The 20,167-nt window shown below is 50.1% G+C and overlaps 1 long non-coding RNA gene across 1 annotated transcript in view; it reads left to right on the forward strand.

Moving 5' to 3' along the window:
• LOC140394088 (uncharacterized) overlaps window positions 1-20,167 on the forward strand; it is a 112,071-nt gene that overhangs the window by 85,237 nt on the left and 6,667 nt on the right. Inside the window, exons 2-3 of the long non-coding RNA XR_011935846.1 lie at window positions 15,426-15,554; window positions 16,398-16,482. This is a non-coding gene — a long non-coding RNA (uncharacterized lncRNA). The remainder of the gene's footprint in view (window positions 1-15,425; window positions 15,555-16,397; window positions 16,483-20,167) is intronic.

The raw sequence follows: 20,167 nt of genomic DNA on the forward strand, positions 1-20,167 counted from the left end.
TGTTGGTCATAAACTGCCTGGACATTGAGTGAGTGAAAGGACTTCTGGATGATGAAGGTGTCGGAATAATGAGTTGGAGCCTTTATGGCAACATAGGTGCAATCAATAATACCTTGCCTCTGAGGGAAGCCTGCTAATTGGTAAAGGCCATGGCTCTTTGTGTTTCAGACACCAAATCAACAGGGAAATGAATGTGATTCCCCCACAGAGGTGACCTTAGTTACAGCCTTGATGCAGCTGTGTGCTGCTAACTGGGATATAGTAGACAGATCTCCTGCTGAACCCTGGAAAGAACCTGAGGCATAAAAATTGAGAGTGACGGCTCTCTTTACAGCCACTGGCAGGGTGTGGGGACCAATAGAGTGCGGCTCGAGTTGTTGATCAACCATGCAACATATATCCATCACTAGCCTCAGTCATCTTTGACATTGGTACTCTAACGGTTTGATGTCCTAGGTCTGTAAACCCCTTCTACAGGGTAGTACCTGGTTGTCCGGTCTCTCCTCCTCTTCCTTTGTAGTGTATTGTGCTGCCTCTTCCTCCCGACCTTCTGCCCTCCCTCTGGCCTCTGGCTGCTTATACTGGTTGGTTTCAATAGCGTCTATGAGCAAGGTTGCCATGTGTGGTGTTCTTTGTGTTGCTTATTTAGGATGGTAGGCGTAGTGTTCCACGAAGACCACAGTATAACTTTTACTTAAACAAAGCTATGATTTTATTTACACTACTAAACTGGGTTGCGACACTTCGTCCTTTTAGAATACAGAATTGGTCAACAACATATAACTACATTCATCTACTACTAATCTCACTACTGGTTGATGCGACCATCAATTCACACGAGACAATTAGTAGAAGTGAATAGTGGTTTTAATAAGCTAGATCTGTGCCTGCCTGCGACTGCTCTGTACTGAGTGCCGCCTACAGGCTGCAGATCTATATACCACCCCCGAGGGGGCAGAGCCACAGGCGGAGCCCACAAGGGCATCAACATAATACAATACAATACAATGCAATACAGTGGTGAATTGTAGCAGCAATACGTTCACCACACTGGTATAAGCTATAATCTAACCTTCTCACACTAACTGTTTGTCCCCCCACAGGGTCGGAAAATCGCCGTGGGCCGGCGTGAATCCCGCCCCCGCCGCCCGCTGAATTCTCCGAAGGGAGAAAAGTTGGCAGGGCGTCAATCGCGCCGCCCGCCTCGGAGAATGGCAGGGGCGGGAGCGAGGCAATGGACTCCGGGGCTGCCGATATTCTCCCGTCCGGATGGGCCGAAGTCCCGCCGACGTGACCATAGATCACGTCGGCGTAAATCAAACCACCTTTTAATTGGCGTCAACCAGTGCTGATGGTTGGCGCCGTCCAGCGTGGAGGTGGGTGATGGCCTGGGGGGTTGGCCGCAGGAGAGGTGATGGAGTGGTCGCAGTCTGTGTGTGTGGGGGAGAGGTGTGTGTGGGTGAGTGTGTGGCGGGGGGGGGGAGGGGTTAGAGTGGGGTGGGCTTCGGGGGAGTGCCGGGAGGGGGGGGTGAGTGCCGGGAGGGGGGGTGAGTGCCGGGGACGGGGAGGTGCGTGCCGGGGAGGGAGACGGGGGGGTGCGTGCCGGGGAGGGGGACGGGAGGATGACTGCCGGGGAGGGGGACGGGGAGGAGCGTGCCGGGGAAGGGGACGGGAGGATGACTGCCGGGGAGGGGAACGGGGAGGTGCGTGCCGGGGAGGGGGACGGGAGGATGACTGCCGGGGAGAGGGACGGGGGGTGCGTGCCAGGGAGGGGGACGGGGAGGTGCGTGCCGGGGAGGGGGACGGGAGGATGACTGGCGGGGAGGGGGACGGGGAGGTGCATGCCGGGGAGGGGGATGGGGAGGTGCGTGCCGGGGAGGGGGACGGGAGGATGACTGCCAGGGAGGGGGACGGGGGGGTGCGTGCCAGGGAGGGGGACGGGGGGGGGGGGGTGCGTGCCAGGGAGGGGGACGGGAGGATGACTGGCGGGGAGGGGGACGGGGAGGTGCATGCCGGGGAGGGGGACGGGGAGGTGCGTGCTGGGGAGGGGGACGGGAGGATGACTGGCGGGGAGGGGGACGGGGAGGTGCATGCCGGGGAGGGGGACGGGGAGGATGACTGCCGGGGAGGGGGACGGGGAGGTGTGTGCCGGGGAGGGGGGGCGCGAGGGCAAGGGAGTTTGTCCGCCTGGCCAGGTGCCATCCTCCAACAGTCGCGCCCATGTGGTCCATGCCACCTGGCTGGGGGGAGGAGGGGGGACGGGCAATGATGACATGTCGTCGTTTCCCCCCCCCCGCAGGCCGTCATGTTTTCCGATCAGCCAGCAATGTTGGCCGCCGTGGCGGCAGCCGCTATTGTCCATGTTGCCCTGGTTGAGGAGGAGGAGCATGCCAGAGAGGCGGCACAGGCTGCCGCAGAGGGGCAGGTGGCAGCCGCCCAGGCTGGAGGGACACCCGCCCGACAGGGGAGGAGGACGTCGCGGCGCCACGGCAACGGAGGCACCCGAAGAGGCCCCGTGTGTACCGGCCCCGGCTGTCGTACCAGGACCTCACGGACTCGGAATGCAGGAGGAGACTCCGGATGAGCCAGGAAACCGTGGCACACATCTACCACCTGCTGGCACACCTGTCACCGCGTGGCACTGGCGGGGGACACCCTCTCCCCGTGTCCGTCAAGGTTACGGTGGCCCTGAACCTTTATGCCACGGGGCCATTCCAGACGCCAGGTGGGGACCTGTCTGGCATATCGCAGGCACCGGTGCACCGGTGCATCCGGGCAGTGACAGACGCCCTATATGCCATGGCGCACCGCTACATCCGCTTCCCTGTGGACCGGGCCAGCCAAGATGCCCGGGTTGTGGGCTTCTCTGCCGTGGCCGGGTTCCCCATGGTCCAGGGCGCGGTCGATGGGACGCACTTCGCCGTGCGGCCACCTGCAGATAACAGGGCCGTGTTCACCAATAGGATTGGGACCTATTCCATGAACATACAGGTGGTCTGTGATCACCGCATGATTATCCTGCAGGTCTGCGCCTGGTACCCGGGCAGTGTACACGACTCAAAAGTGTTGTCGCGGTCATACATCCCCAGCATGTACGAGGGACGCCATCCCCGGTTGAGGGGCTGGTTGCTGGGCGACAGGGGCTACCCATTGCGGTCGTGGCTGATGACGCCTATACGGAGGCCACGCAATGACGCGGAGAACCGCTACAGTGATGCCCATGCAGCAACAAGGGGTGTGATAGAGAGGTGCTTTGGCGTGCTCAAGATGCGTTTCAGGTGCCTGGACCTCTCTGGGGGCGCCCTCCAGTATCGGTCAGATAGGGTCGGCCCCATCATTGTGGTGTGCTGCATCCTGCACAATATAGCCCAGCAGAGGGGCGATGTGCCGCAGGCAGAGGAGGGCGGAGTGGAGGAGCAGCAGGAAGAGGCGCATTCCTCCCCAGATGAGGGGGATGGGGACAATGGTCAGGGCAGACGGGCTAGACATGGGCGGGTGGCTATCCACCGTTACCAGCTGGGCCAGCGGGCATGGGACAGGCTGATAGATGCCCGCTTCACTGACTAGATGGGCGTGGGAATCGGGTAGTATGGCCACATACCGCACACCATGGCAACACCCGAACACCCTCACCCCCCCACCCATCCACCCACCCAGCACCCTCACCCCCCTCCCCAACCCCACCCACCCCACCCGCATGCACACCACCCCCCCATTGCAGGTCCACCTGCGGCACAACGGCCGGGCACACACAGTTGCCGGTGGACGCGTGTCTATTGCGGGCCATGGAGGATGATGACAACCCGCCCTGCGATGAGCTCCTGGCTCCACATCGTTGGACGATGTCTGACCCATGGCCACAGTACCACCATCCACCCGGACCATCCCTGCATGCGGCTGTGACACTGCAGCGCACGGTCCCGTCCTCTGCCCGGCGGCATGGTGAGGGCGGCCCAGGGGGAAGTGGGCAGACTCACCTGGGGCTGAGATAAGACCACCCCTCACACACACACTTGCGCTCAACGTACATGACACCCCCGCACGCTTTTGACAGAGCACAAAGGCAGCTTCTGTAGGTGTAACATTGACTTTAATAACAAAAGCAGTGCATGCACGTGCCCTAGCCCCTAAAACTCATCTGTGCCCTGCACCCGTGCCAACTTACTCAGTGTCTATTTGTTTGGCCTTACGGGCCCTTTGACTACGTCTAGGTGTTTCACCAGACAGTACCGCAGAACTGGAGGTGGACTCCTGTGATTCCTGCCCTCTGACTCGGGATCCCTTTGGCGGCCGTTTCCTGGGGCGTCCTGGCCTAGATGGGCCAGGCTGCGGCCCGGGAGACTGGGATGGCAAGATGCCAGCCTGTCCTGCCCGATGCCCACCCGATGCACCTGGGACGGAAGGGGGGGAGTCCGAGGTGTCGCGGTCTTCCGGGACCTCCACTACAGGGGGACCCGGGACGGGCCCCAGCACCTCCTCCTCCCTCGGGGTGCCCGATGGCCCCTGGGCCTCTACATGGGTGGGGTATGCGAACGGACTGGCCATCCGACGCCCCTCCGACACCTGGCGCTGCCAGTCCTGGAGGCCCGTGCTGGTATCGACATGGGTCTGCAGGTTTGCAGCCATGGAGCCCAGGGAGTTGGCCATCCCTGTCTGTGACTGTGCAACGCCGGCTAGCGCATGGGCACTGGCGCCGATGCCCTCAGCGATGGCCTGCAGGGATTGGGCCATTGCCTGCTGAGACTGGGCCACGCCGTTGAGCGCCTCTACCATCTGCCGCTGGCGCTGGCTCATGGCATCCTGTGAGAGGGCAGCCATGTCCTGGGTCACAGATGCCGCCTGCACGGAAAGCCCCAGGCCTCGCAAACCGTTCCCCATGTCTGACACCATCGCACCCATTGCCTCCATCGTGGACGCCACCCGTGCGGTGTCGGCCTGGGTGGCACGCATGACCGGCACCACTCCCAGCTCCTGGACGTGGGTGGACTCCTCCACCTGCGACTGCAGCTGCCGCAAGCTGGCCGTCACCCTCTTCGCTCATCCCAGGTTCGGTGGTTAAATCGGAGCTATGGGTGGGTGCGGTAACTCCAGGAACCCGGGATCCATCTAGGCGGCAGATGTTCGCTTGCGCCGGGCTGCCCTCCGACCGCCCGGCCCCTCTGCTGCTCCTACCTCCACCTGCTGTACCGGGACGGCTGTGTTGTGCGCACCAGTGAGTGTACCAGACGCCTCATCACTAAAGTGCCCAACCGAGGTGAATGTCTCTGCGATGGCGGAGGGTGTTGGAGATAGCAGTGGCGTTGTGTCATGCGCATCGTCTGACTCTGAGTCCATGGTGCTTTGGGGTGGCGGTTCGTCTCCACCCATCCAATCTGTGTCACTCTCCTGTATTTCAGTTTCCTGGGTAGGGGTGTCCTGGGTAGGGGTGTCCTGGGTAGGGGTGTCCTGGGTAGTGGTTTTGTGGCTCGGCTGTGACGGGGGCCTGTGGCTGCCCCGCTCGTCGCTGGGTGGCACACGCCTGCGTCGCCACACCCGCATGAGACGACATGAGAGGCATCGTCTCCCTGTTGCTCCAGGTCTCTCCGTCTCCCATGGTCTCCGTGGGGCATCCTGCGGACGTCGCGTGCCAGAGGGTCTGGGTCTCTCAGTCTCCCGTGGTCTCCGAGGGGCATCCTGCGAGCGTCGTGTGCCAGAGGGTCCGGGTCCCTCCGTCTCCCATGGTCTCCGAGGGGCATCCTGCGGGCGTCACGTGCCAGAGGGTCCGGGTCTCTCCATCTCCCGTGGTCTCCGAGGAGCATCCTCCAGGCGGTCTGCATCTGCGGGGATGGATGCCTCAACGTTTGCTCCTCCGATACACAATGAAGCATGCATGGTTAGACACGCAGTAGGTGATCAGGTGATATGGGGGAGGGGGGACATGGGGAGGGGGGATATGGGGGATATGGGGGAGAGGGGATATCGGGGAGGGGGGATATGGGGACAGGCTGTCGGTGGCTCACTTGCTGGTGGGCGCCTGACCTCTGCATCGGCAACCTCCCGGTCCCCAGGTCTGCCAGCCAGTTCCAGGGCCCTTTCCTCGTGTTCGGTCAGTGGCCTCCCATCAGCTGGGCCTGCTCCAGTCCTCAAATGCTCCCTGTTGTTGTGTGCGCTTCTCCTGTGGGGGGTGGTGGTGGCAGGGGTAAAAGGCAACAGTGTTAGACAGGTATATGAATGCACACCATCGGTTGCGCGTGTATTGCAGAGGTTAGGGTTAGGGCTGGATTCACTTGGGGGAGGGGGGCTATGGGGGATATGGGGGATATGGGGGAGGGGAGATATGGGGGATATGGGGAGGGGGGATATGGGGATATGGGGAAGAGGGGATATGGGGGATATGGGGGAGGGGGGATATGGGGAAGATGGGGAGGGGGGATATGGGGGATATGGGGGAGGGGGGATATGGGGGTTATGGGCGAGAGGGGGAGGTGGATATGGGGGAGGGGGGATATGGGGATATGGAGGAGGGGGGATATGGGGGATATGGGGAGGGGGATATGGGGGATATGGGGAGGGAGGATATGGGGATATGGGGGAGAGGGGATATGGGGAGGGGGATATGGGGGAGGGGGTATATGGGGGAGTGGGGATATGGGGAGGGGGGATATGGGGAATATGGGGAGGGGGATATGGGGAGGGGGGATATGGGGGATATGGGGAGGGGGATATGGGGGAGAGGGGGAGGGGGGATATGGGGGCTATGGATATCGGGCAGGGAGTGGGGGGGGGCTCACCCTGTCTGCCCTGACGAGGTTGTTCACCTTCTGGTGGCACTGGGTGCCTGTCCGTGGTGTCAGAGCCACAGCGCTGACGGCCTCTGCCACCTCCCTCCACAGACGCCGGCTGTGGCGTGGGGCGACTCTACGGCCGTGTCCGGGATACAGGGCCTCCCTCCTCTGCTCCACTGCGTCCAGGAGCGCCTCAACGTCGCGGTACTGGAACCTCGGGGCTGCGCGGTGGGCGGCCATCCGGTCAGGTCTTCTGGTCGGGTGGGGGGAGCAGCGCGTCTTTTGAGCCATCACGCCGTGCAGCCTGAATGACACCGCACGGCGTGAACCACGTGAGCCAGTGCGAATAGCGTCACGCCGCTGCTAGCCCATTCCGGGCTGGAGAATTAGCGATGTTTGGGGCGGCGCGATGCCGGACTGATTCGCGCCATTTTTGGCACCGGTCGGCGAACATTGCGCCGTTTGCGGAGATTCCCGCCCCTATCTTCTTTCACGCAAAGCGAAATGCGACCTTCTCAAAATTAATGTTCTTCCTGAAACCTGGGCGCATGAGTCAGTAGGGGCAAAAAGTGTGGTCCTGTGAGACCCACCCTCCTACACCCGTGGGTTAAAGCAAGACAATTTGAATTGAGTCTTTGACAATTCTGAGGCAATTAATACAAGTTTAAATCAAATTCCACAATTCTACACCTCTTCAAAGGGACACCCTAGCTATTCAAAGAAATGAACAAAGTTCAGACCTGCTCTTCCCAGGTCTACTCTGCACATATTGGCATAGTGGTTAGCACTGCTGCCTCACAGCTCCAGGGACCCAGATTTGATTCCGGCATTGGGTGACTGTGTGGAGTTTGCATTTTTCCCCATGTCTACGTGGGTTTCCTCTGGATGCTCCGGTTTCCTCCCACAGTCCAGAGATGTGCAGCTTAGGTGGATTATCCATACTAAATTGCCCCTTAGTGTCCAGGGATGTGCACATTAGGTTCTGAGGATAGAGTAGCGTGGACGGGGAAGTGGACATGGGTAGAGTGCTCTTTCGAAGGGTGATGCAGACCCGATGGGCTGAATGACCTCCTGCACTGTAGTGATTCTGTAGTTCTATGATGAGTGCCTTTCAAACTCCTCTAAGGCCAGAATTTGACTTGGGAGAAGGCAGCTATTTATTTAAATGAACAACTGACTCAATGACTTGGGTCAATTCCCATCCCTGCAAAATGGTTGGTAAGGTGCTCAGGGGTGGGACTTGTGAATTCCAGGCACATCTGCCATTTTTGCGACAATGGAGAGGCTCACTGCCTTAGTAAAAATTCAGGCCTAACTTTTCAATATCTACCCCATGCATCTGCACATGCCTGAAGTTACTATGATATTTGCACATAAATCCTGACAAATGCTAATAACCTTGCTTTTTTCTTGACAAAGATGTCATGCTAAGATTGCTAAATGCACTTATTTGCGATTAGCAGCAGCAGTGTCTAATACTAAATTGCCCCAAGAAAACATCCAATTTCAATCAACACCAATTTAAAAATGATTGATGTTAAGCCTGAATAAGTTTCTATTTATTACAGCAACTGTGGCTCAGAATTTGCTGACTTTATTAGTAGAAAGATAATGGGTGGGATTCTCCGTTAACCAACGCCAAAATTAGGAAAGGCGATTGGGTGGAGAATCGGTTCTGATTTGGTGCCAATTTGACACCAAATCGCAATGCTCCTGCACCTTGACAGTGGCGCCAATGTATTCCGGAACGCACGTACAGTAGACACCGTTTGCATATCATTAGTGGCCCCAACCCGGTATTCTCCGGGGCCTCAGCGATTCTCCGCCACCGATGGGCCGAGTTCTTGATGGTGTGATTCACGTGTGCTTTTAAAAATCATGAAACCGGTGTGGCGGCTGCTAAGGGAGAGAGAAGGTGGATGGATGGTGTCCAACATCGCCATAGTTTGCTGACATTGTGCCGTTGTCCAGGGGACTTCTGCCAGGGCTGGGGGAGTAGTGGGGGTGGCCAGGAGGTGGGCTGTGGCGTCGGGGTGGACGGGCACGGAACACAATTGTTGCAGCCGGCAAGGCAGCCATGCAGCTGCGCACACCGCTAACAGCCCACTTTGAGCTTAGTGCCACGGGTCATATAAGTGTCCCCTCAGGGCACCCCCTGGGTGCCCTCTGGCCCCAGCCAAACCATCAGCTGTATGGTCACATTCTAGCGCAACCAGTGTCATCGTGTTGGCTGGGATGAGTGCATATGGAAATTGTAATGTGTATGTGCGGCTGCAACTTTTCAGCCTCCCGTGTGTCAATCACGGACCCGATGAATCCCGCACCGTTTTTCATTGGAATCGATTGCGTTCACGCGGCACCGGTGCTAGCCTCTCAACGGTAGCAGAATCGGTCCAGGTGCAGCGCCGGTTCTTTTGCCGTAAAACGCCACTGTTTCCACCGCGGCGTTGGCACTTAGTCTTAAAATCGGAGCATCCAGCCCAATGGTCTCAGCAGGCAGTGAAATATTAGTTTAAAAAATATATGGAATTCATTTCTATCAACTGAGAATTTTACTTCTGTATTCATTTGTTTTTATTACTTTTTACATTTTTATTATTTAAGTACTCATAATAAAATTGCAGCAAAGCTTTAAATCAATCAGACAGAAGTTTATGCTATTCAATGATCCTGGACTAATATGTCTAACCCATTAATTTTTCAACATAGATCTTCAAAAAGCAAGACCTTGTTTTCCCAAAGGCTCTATAAAATTTAAAAATGAACATTATGTCATCATGCATCATGACTGTCTTCTCCTTTGCAAATGCTAATAACAGAAGCTGGAACACGTCACCAAATCCCTTGACTGATAGTTCATACTAACCACATGAATCTTGCTGATCTACTAACCTATCCCTGCTTTCTGCATCGGCCCATATGGATCTCACTCATCCACATTTAGTGCTGAATATTTTTCAACTTTCCATCTTTGCCTGCTGCTTTGGACATCCATTTTTGCGTTTGATTTTATTGAGCAGCACGGTTCCCCCAAGACTTTGAAGTATAAACATTTATTTTTGTTTCAAAATGTAAGACATGCTCAGATCCCAAACTGATTATAACAAAAGGATTATGTCTTGTTTAGTAGTAATGTCTCAGTCCAGCTTAATATGTTGTTCTACCCTGCCCCACCTCCTCCGCCCCCTTTCCAAACATATCATTCTGTACATTTCTACCTTGCTCTAGTTCTGTAGACGGGCCATTTGGACCTGAAATGTTAGATCTGTTTCTCTCCACAGATGCTGCCAGACCTGCTGAGTTTATCCAGCATTTGTATTTAATATTAAATGGCATTTGCTACAAAAATAATAGTGTGCTATTATTTCAATTAAATTGAATGATGTTTTGAAGACTTTCAGCGTTCACAGTCTCAGTCAATTTGAAGATGGCCGTCAGTTTATCAGAAAGGAGATACTGCTCTAAAGGCTAAAAAAGGCCCATTTATTCATTTTCAAGTTCACTGTTTACCTGCTGGGAGTCATTAGTCCTGATGTGATTTATTGCTAACATTGTGTAATCCTATTAATTCCTTGATATAGATTTCTAAACAATCCACATCTCAAATGCATTTAGCCAATTTTTGAAACTGTCCATGACCATGGGATGGTCATAGGTGAAATTGTAACATGAGCCAGTGCATGGAGTTGGGTGAAGTTGGAAGCTAAATCCTGCAAATTTCCAAGTGCATTGGGAACAGGCCTCCAACCTGTCCAATTTCGGGTTTAACAGAGTTGGAATAAAGTGATGGTGAGGGGTTGGAGTGGCAAGGAACAGGCAACCAAATTGAACATCAATATTTTAATGAGGTTGGCCCTTGCCAGCCTCTGGTTTAACCTGCTTGGAAGGTTTTACAGTGGATAGGTGTGTTTCCCAGACCACAGGAAACCCAGAAGCTGATGTGAGGTAAGGACAGCTTCAGGGAGAAGGTAACTGCCTCCAGAGAACAGCTTGCAGGAATGGAGAAGTCATGCCCTCAAACACATAAGAAATTGACATACAAAGGACCCCAGAATTAAACCCCATCCCCAGGGTTGGCGGGGAGTGGGGGATGAGAGGCTGGGGATGGGGGAATTGGACAACCACCACTGTCCCCGGATCTGACTCTGCTCTGTGTTGTGAATTGCATCTACCTGATCCTGTAGCCTGCTCCGACATACTTTCAATCAGACTGGAAGCCAAACCTTTCAGTCAAGTGAATTTCCACATCATGCAGATAAAATAATGGATTTCCTGCCCAAAACTCCATTGCACCACTCATATAATCCTGTTACTATCCAGGCCATACCCTGCTCTCATTCTTCTCTGCTGATTCAAATGGAGGAGAAACATTTCTGTCTGGGTGTTTGATTCAGGCAAAAAGCTATGAAAATATATACTTTTTGTAAAAATGTAAAATAGGTATTGGAGATCCAACATTTTTCTTAAATGCTGACATTAATAATCAAACATTACCTGCTGAGTTGGAGGACTTTGTTATCAGGCATCATAAATGAAGTGCCTGTCCCACGGTACAAAACCTTCATGACAATGGAATTTAAATTTTACAAATCTCATTACTTACCTCGAGAGGAGGGTAATGCTAAGGAGATTATAAAACTTTGAGGTCTATTTCTCCGAACCTGATATCAAACAATATAGAATGTAAGTACAATATATATCCAAAGGAATTTATATCTCCTATCGTAGCTATCATACTTGTTTATATGTCCCATCTTAGAATTGTACCAGTCTAGGGACTGGAGATGCAATTTTGGAAGTGTCTAATATCACTTATCTCTGAATCAGAAGGTAATGTCATTGAGAAATTGTTAGAATCCATTATTGAGGAAGACATTTGGAAAGTCAAAACGCAATCCATCTGAGTCAGCATGGTTTTATGAAGGTTTTATGGAATTGCGTTTGACTAATTTGCCAGAGTTCTTCGAAGATGTAACAAGCAAAATGGATAATGTAGATGTAGTATATCAGGTGGCACACATAGGTTAATACACAAGATAAGGGCACATGGGATTAGGGGTAATTTATTAGCTTGGATAGAAGACTGGCTGCTCGACAGAAGGCAGAGAGTTGGGATAAATGGGTCTTTTTCTGGTTGGCAAGATGTAACTAGTGGGGCCTTCGGATTCGGTCCTCAGGCCCCAACTATTTACAATATATATATTTGTGACTTGGATGCAGGGATAGAAGGTACTATAGCTAAATTTGCAGATTACAGTAAAATAGGTGGGATGGTAAGAAATTTACAAATGGATATAGATAGGTGAGTGGGACAAACTTTGGCAGATGGAGTTTAACATGGATAAGTGTGAGGTTATCCATTTTCATCGGAAAAATGGAAAGGCAACTTATTTTCTAAATGGAGAGAAACTTCAGAGTGCTTCAGTGCAGAAGAATCTGGATGTCCAAGAATCGCAGAAAACCAGCATGCTTTTATAGCTAAAAGTATGAAAGTAGGGAAGTGTTGATGCAACTGTGCAAGGCAATGGTGAGACTGCACCGGGAATACTGTGCACAGATTTGGTTCCCTTATTTGAGGAGGGATGTACTTGAAATAGAGGCAGTTCAGAGGAGGTTGACTAGATTGATTTCAGAGATGAGGGGTTTGTCTTCTGTAGTGGGATTGAGCAGTTTAGGCCTACACTCTCTCGAGTGTAGAAGCATGAGAGAACTAATTGATGTATAGAAGATGAGAAAAGGTATTGACAAAGTAGATGTAGGGTGCGGTCTACTGGCCACATTACGGCCGAAAGGCAAGTGGTGCAATGCGGCCGGTAGACGGCAGGAGATCCCTCTTCCGGGATCTACCTGGCTCACCACGCCTCGCGAGATCTAACAGGGGCCATGATTTTACGACCATGCTGCTCCTAAAAGCAGCACGCCGTGGCACAGCGTGGCCGATCGAAGTCGGGGGACTCCCAGGATCTACCCTCGCGAGATCTAATTTTTAGCAAATCTGCAAATCACAGAGAGACAGTTAGTCTCACGTTAATGTGCAGATTCCCAAGGTACCCGAGGTGTGGAATCTATCTCCCTCGCCTCAGAGATCTTGAGTAAGCACCGTTCAGTACTGCTCTCCACAAATGGGCACCTGTGGGGGTCTCACAGGGGGTTGAGGATACCCTGCGCAGTTACGGGGGGGCCTGAGGAACCTCTTATAGGTGAGTTGGGGCTTTGGGGGTGTTCATAAGTCATGTCAGAGGATCGAGAAATCGGGCTGCCATTTGAAAACCTCCTTCTGCACTGAAGAGTTCCAGCGAGCAGAGCTCCTCAATGCAGAAAATGGGACCAAGTGTGGCCTTGTCGGGGCATTCCTTGCTGAGGCCCTATATCCGGCTGAAGGGGGGGGACTATTCCACGGGCCGGGTCTGCGAGCTGCCTCCGCCATTTAGCACGCCACAGCCACTTCAGGCCGCCACCATGTACATGCGCAGCCATGGACCCGACAATTCTTCAGGCCGTATCAGCAGCTCGAGCCGTGTGCTCTACGCTGCCGTCCTGCTAGCCCCCAGGAAAACGGCGAATCGGTGGCCAGTTTTTCTGGCGTAACATGCTACCGTTCCCATGCCGGTGTGGGGCATAGCCCCAGAATTGGAGAATCCAGCCCGTTGGCTTTCATTCTAAATTGATACATTGACCATAGGTTTTCTCAAAGCTATTCCTGTTCCACGTGCTGTAACTTTGTCAGGGAGGTGGTGGAACATTCACATGTGCAATTTCTGGTGGAGTTATGACGGTGGTGTGGAAAGAGCTTTGAGGAAATCTCTAGCCTTCGTTTACCTATTCAAGCGCACTAATTAAAGAAGAACAGGGAGGTAGCTTGTTCAACATTATTACATCATTCAATTCCACCGAAAAGAACAAATTAGCTGTGTCATAATATACACCAGTATATCATGGTGCAGACACACACTGATGGATACACAGTGGGACCAATCAGAATACACAACACCGCAGCCAATCACCAGTGAGAGCACACGCACTATAAAGACAGGGGGGCATCAGAGTTCCCGCTCATTCGAGTAGCAGCTAGCTAGGAGCACAGAGCTCACAGCCTGCAACACAGACATTCACCATGTGCTGAGTGCATCGACTGGTTAGGACAAGGCAAAGGTCTTTAGTTAAAGATAGTATCGTATTTACCCACAGTTCAAGTATGTTTAAATAGTTAACCTTTTAATAAAGTAGTGTTGCACTACTTCAAGTGTTGGTGACCTGTATGTGATCTAGAACACCCAACACATCAAGCTGGTCATTCATCTGTGTGCTCCATGTGGTTTTGTCTTCAAATTGGCTGCCATTTCCCTCAAAGCACTAGTGGCAGAATTCCAAAGTGAATAATTTTGTTTCAGTGTTACGAAGAATCTGGAGATATGATAAGGTATTGTATAATTTCAATATGAATGGCTACAATTTTAACTTGCTCCTGCGCGAATGGAGGCCGGACTGGGTATAGGGGGTGGGGGCGTGGTGGTAGGGGGTAATTATTGATGTGTTGGGTGTTCTGGATCACAAACAGGTCACCAACACTGGAAGTGGTGCAACTCTATTTTATTATAAGGTTAACTATATTAACATACTTGAACTGTGGGTAAATGCAATACCAGCTTTAACTGTTGACCCTTGCCTAGTCCTAACCAGGTGATGCACTCAGCACATGGTGAATGTCTGTGTTGCAGGCTGTGAGCTCTGTGCTCCGAGCTGGCTGCTACTAGAATGAGGGGAACTCTCCTGTCCCCTGTCTTTATAGTGCGTGTGCTCTCACTGGTGATTGGCTGCGGTGTTGTGTATGCTGATTGGTCCCACTGCATGTCCATCAGTGTGTGTGTGTGTGTCTGCACCATGATATACTGGTGTATATTATGACAATTATAATTATTGGGGTCTTGCTCACTCCCTTCCACCTGATATTAAAATAGGAGGGGGTAAAGCGACCTTTCCCAAGCCTGCCGGGTCCTTTTAATGCAGGTCGACTTTGAACAACATCATAGGGGCCTGATCCACCATTTTAACTGGAGCAGGATGTGGAGATTGTCTCTACATGTGTTATTTATCTGGTATATCACTTGTGTCAACAATAATTTAACCACTATAACATATGTAAGCATTTCAACCTTTACCAAAGTTTAACATGACAGTCTCTTCAATAAAGTTCAAATTAAGCATAAAATTGCAAACTCCTAAATTACTGCTATTAGATAGAATCCTGATCCAAACAAAACATTTACACAAAAATTCCATTCCAAGTTTAAAATGTTCTTCTATTTAATGTACAACAGCACATTTGTATTTTACTGTCAAAAAGCCCTATAGAAATGAAAGTATGTTTAAAAAATCTAATCGTGTTTGGATACAATAAGGTTAATTCTGCTTAAAGTAAATTAATGAATAGAAGTGACACTTACAATGATTTACAGATTGACTATGTTTGTCAAGAGTTCATAGAAATCCTAACCCCAGCAGTTCATTTCTTGGAAAATGAGTTATTTGCACACCAAAACCTAACTGTAATGTCTTTTGGATAAAGAGGCTATGAGGCATGATGAAATAATCCAGGGTAACTATAAAACATAACTTTTATTCTATCTGGACAAAATGGTGATTCATGACTGTCAAATGCAGGGAATGTTTGAGGGGCTCATTCCAGCGAAGTTCCAAGGAAATCTCCAGCTCAACCGCTCAAAGGATCCATTAGGCCAGCATTGGAACACAGACACTGAGCACAAGTTACACATACAAATCTGCTTCTAGGTCAGTGCAAGTTATTACTTAGAGCTGTCACAACTGCTGTTGATTCTGGGATGTGGACTATTAACACTGGTAAAGCAAAGGGTACTCTGACCTCTGAGAATTGGGGTTACGGGATATTGTGAAGGCAGTCTATGAAGTCTACTGATGCTGATTGCATGACATGCATTTTTGTAGGCGATAAGAACTGGATGATGTATATTTGTGCAAAATAGTAGAGAAGGTTAAACAAGGTAACCATGCCACTTAACCTAATCTCAGTTAGAATCTCTTAGATTGCAGACATTTGCTAAATTCATGAACAGTTTGAGATTCATGGAATAATCAAGGACAAATGGCAGGGGTGCCTTTAAAGTAACTCATAACATACTGTATTTTAAACAATTGAACAAGTATACAGATAAAGGGAATTCAGCGGCATTTGTAGTGCCATTTGTAAAGGCAAAGTAAAACGCTTGTGGGATCCAAGTACAAACAGATGTCCATTGTTTTCTTGAAGTTTTCATCCATGTTATGCCAGAGTTACAGTGGAAAACTGGCAGAAACCTGCTGAACTTTGGTTCCTGTGTCTACATCCCCACTACTGTCACGTTTAAAAGCAAAGCTCATACATAAAAGGAAAGGATAGTGTCTAACAGGTGGTGAATCAACAAACATGAAACTAGACCCTGCAACAAGCCCAGGCAACTTATTCTGTCATTTGGTTGTCTGCATTTGAGTTTAGCTGTCTTGATCGGCGATAGTGAAGTCAAGGATGCCTTGCTGCACAATCTCTGACAGCTACGGCTGACCGAATTAAATAACGTTACAAAAAAACCCTGCTCCTCTGTTAACTCTCTTCTGCAGACTGGTTCACGAGGAAATCCATCCTTTATCATGCTGCTGGCAAATATCAAGAAAGAACGAGAGAAGAAAAAGGACCAAACAGAAGGTAGGTTGCTGAAAACAAAACAGATGGGATGACATTCTTATAATTTACCAAAGTATAGCTTGATTCAAGTAATGATTTTCAGCAGCATACAAGTTTCACTACCCACAGATGGTCAAAAGTGGACCAGCAGAATGAAATGTGGAATGTTACTTATAGAATAATGTCTGAATCTAACCCACTGGCTACTTCCAATTCATTACAATATCGTACGGTGATGGATTCTTCTCTAAGCCAAAGTTAACAAGTTCAGAGTTTCATGTTGGGTGGATGCTTTTGAGAAGTTGAGATACCCAGAAGAATGGGGTTCCTGAATGTCCTGCAATTTTGAACTGAGGGCTCTTGTAAATATTTTTCTGATGGGTTCCTGCCCAGAGGTGGGATTGACAGGGTGGAGGCCTTCCAGATGGAAAACCTGACCCACAAGTGCTGGAGTGAGTGAGATTATGAGGAAGGCTCCAATGGGTGTTCAGGCTGATCCTAATTACAGTGCGCATTGAGACAGTGGCCAACGAATGGCAGGTACTGACTGGTTGGGGGGGCGGGGGGGGGGGAGGTGGGGGTTAGGGAGTGATTCTGATGATGGTCAATGAGGGAGCAAACAGATCGTGAGTGGTTTTACTGGGTCACTTGTTGGGCCTGATGTAAACATTCCTCCTCCGCCGCCTGGCTCACAGGCTGTTTGCCTCCTTGCAGCTGTTAGTCTCTAAAGGCCTGGGAAACGTAGTCCAACTGAGTTAAAAATGGAATGACTGTGAACATGAAGATAGGCAGCCTCATTACAATACATAATGCAAAGTGCAAAAGGACTTGAGAGTCCTAGTCCAGGATTCTCTAAAGGTAAACTTGCAAGTTGAGTCCGTAATTAAGAAAGCAAATGCAATGTTGTCATTCATCTCAAGAGGCTTGGAATATAAAAGCAGGGATGTACTTCTGAAGCTTTATAAAGCATTAGTTAGGCCCCATTTAGAATACTGTGCGCAATTTTGGGCCCCACACCTCAGGAAGGACATACTGGCACTGGAGCGGGTCCAGCGGAGATTCACACGGATGATCCCAGGAATGGTAGGCCTAACATACGGTGAACGTCTGAGGATCCTGGGATTATATTCATTGGAGTTTAGGAGGTTGAGGGGAGATCTAATAGAAACTTACAAGATAATGAATGGCTTAGATAGGGTGGATGTAGGGAAGTTGTTTCCATTAGCAGGGGAGACTAGGACCCGGGGGCACAGCCTTAGAATAAAAGGGAGTCACTTTAGAACAGAGATGAGGAGAAATTTCTTCAGCCAGAGAGTGGTGGGTCTGTGGAATTCATTGCCACAGAGGGCGATGGAGGCCGGGACGTTGAGTGTCTTTAAGACAGAAGTGATAAATTCTTGATTTCTCGAGGAATTAAGGGCTATGGAGAGAGAGCGGGTAAATGGAGTTGAAATCAGCCATGATTGAATGGTGGAGTGGACACGATGGGCCGAATGGCCTTACTTCCGCTCCTATGTCTTATGGTCTTATGGACTTATAAATTATGAATCCACTTCCTCACCACCGTTTAAGCCAGAGGTGAGTGGGTTCAAGGCACCTTGGGTGCTGCTTCCGATTCTTTACATTTTAACCTCTGACATTACTCCCAACCTACAAGTTGTGGAGTTAGGATTCAACCCATTAATACTATTGTAAAATGATGACTACAACAGATATTGCATAATATCTACCCTTACCTAATTACATAATTGGTCAGTCTGGGTTCATATCCAAACCTCAAGTGTTTTATTCGCATGTCCCTTGATGTTTCAAATAGTTTTAGGTACCTTCAAGCTTTTAATAGATTTAATTCTAACTTTCCATTTGATGACACATTTTATTTACAGAGTCTCAAGCATTATGCAGCATGATAAATTGTTCCTAGAAGTGTATTTACATTACTGAACTGAAGATTGTATTGCATTTAAGAAATTCTTCATGCATACAACTGTGAAGTGTTTTCATATAGAACCCTCTGTAAAGTTTTCAATTATTCAACTGACGATATTACGATATTGCATAATTCCTAACCATTATTTCTGTTCAAAACAACTCAAATGTATTCTGGAAATTTTGAAGGAAGATCCTTTAAATGTCTATGTTATAACAGCAACTAACAAACCATGCATTGTGTAGCTGAATGGAAACAACTATACATAAAAAAAATTTGTTACCATGCTGTCTGAGTTATGGTCATGTGAAATCATCTGGACAACAAAACTAATTGAGCAATAATTTTTTTTTTCAATTCATTCATGTGATATGGGCATCACTGGCTAAGCCATCATTCATTGCCCATTCCTAATTGCCCTTGGGAAGGTGGCAGTGGGCTGCCTTCTTGAACCGCTGTAGTCCAGGGAGTTCCAGGATTTTGACGCATAATGACAGTGAAGGAACAGCGATATATTTCCAAGTCAAGGTGGTGAGAGACTTCGAGTGGAAGTTCCAGGTGGTGGTCTTCCCATGTGTCTGCTGCCCTTGTCTTTCTAGCTGGTAGCAGTTGTGAATTTTGAAGGTGCTGCAAAAGGAGCGTTGGTGAGTTCCTCTTGTAACTTGAAGAAATGTCTTGTATCTTGTGCATCTTGTAGATGGTACTCACTGATGTCATTGCATGTCGATGGTGAAACGAGTGAATGATTGTGGATAGGGTACCAATCAAGTGGGCTGCTTTGTTCTGGATAATGTCAAGCTTGTTAGTGCTGTTGGAGTTGCACGCATCTAGGCAAGCGGGGTGTATTCTATACCATTCCTGACGTGTGCCTTGTAGATGGTGGACAGACTTGGGGAGTCAGGAGGTGAGTTACTCACTGTAGAATTCCGAGCCTCTGACCTGTTCCTGTGGCCACAGTATGCATATGGCTAGTCTATTTCTGGTTTCCAGTTACCAGTTTCTGGTAAATGGTAACCCCAGGATGTTGATAGTGGGGGATTCAGCCATGGTAATATCATTGATTGCCAGGGGGAACTGATTTGATGCTTTCTTATTGGAGATGGTCATTGCCTGGCACTTGTGTGGCATGAATGCTACTTTTCAGCCCAAGCCTGGATATTATCAAGATCTTGCTGCACTTGGTCATGAATGTTTCAGTGTCTGAGAAGTTGTGAATGGTGCTGAACATTGTGCAATCATCAGCGACCATCCCCACTTCTGACCTTATGATGGAAGGAATGTCATTGATGAAGCAGCTGAAGATTGTTGGGCCGAGGACAATACCCTGAAGAACTCCTGCAGTAACATTCTGGAACTGAGATGATTGACCTCCACAACCACAACCATCTTGCTTTGTGTCAGGAATGACTCTAACCAGTGTAGAATTTTCCCCTTGATTCCCATTCATTCCAGTTTCGCTCGGACTCCATGATGCCATACTCAGTCAAATGCTGCCTTGATGTTAAGGGCAGTCACTCTCACCTCACCTCTGGCATTCAGCTCTTTTGTCTATTTGAACAAAGGCTGTAATGTGGTCAGGAGCTGGGTGAACCTGGCGTAACCCAAACTGAGTGCCAGTGAGCAGGTTATTGTGAAGTAAGTGTTGCTTGAAAGCACTGTTGATGACCGAGTATAGACCTATATGCTAATTGGCTGGTGTGGTGGCTCGAGACATAGACTAGAGGCCTCCAGTAGTAAGCAAAAGGAGTTTATTAATGAAAGGCAAAGGCAGTTAGA

This window comes from Scyliorhinus torazame, chromosome 1 (genome assembly GCF_047496885.1).
Source record: "Scyliorhinus torazame isolate Kashiwa2021f chromosome 1, sScyTor2.1, whole genome shotgun sequence".
In the NCBI taxonomy this organism is placed as follows: domain Eukaryota; kingdom Metazoa; phylum Chordata; class Chondrichthyes; order Carcharhiniformes; family Scyliorhinidae; genus Scyliorhinus; species Scyliorhinus torazame.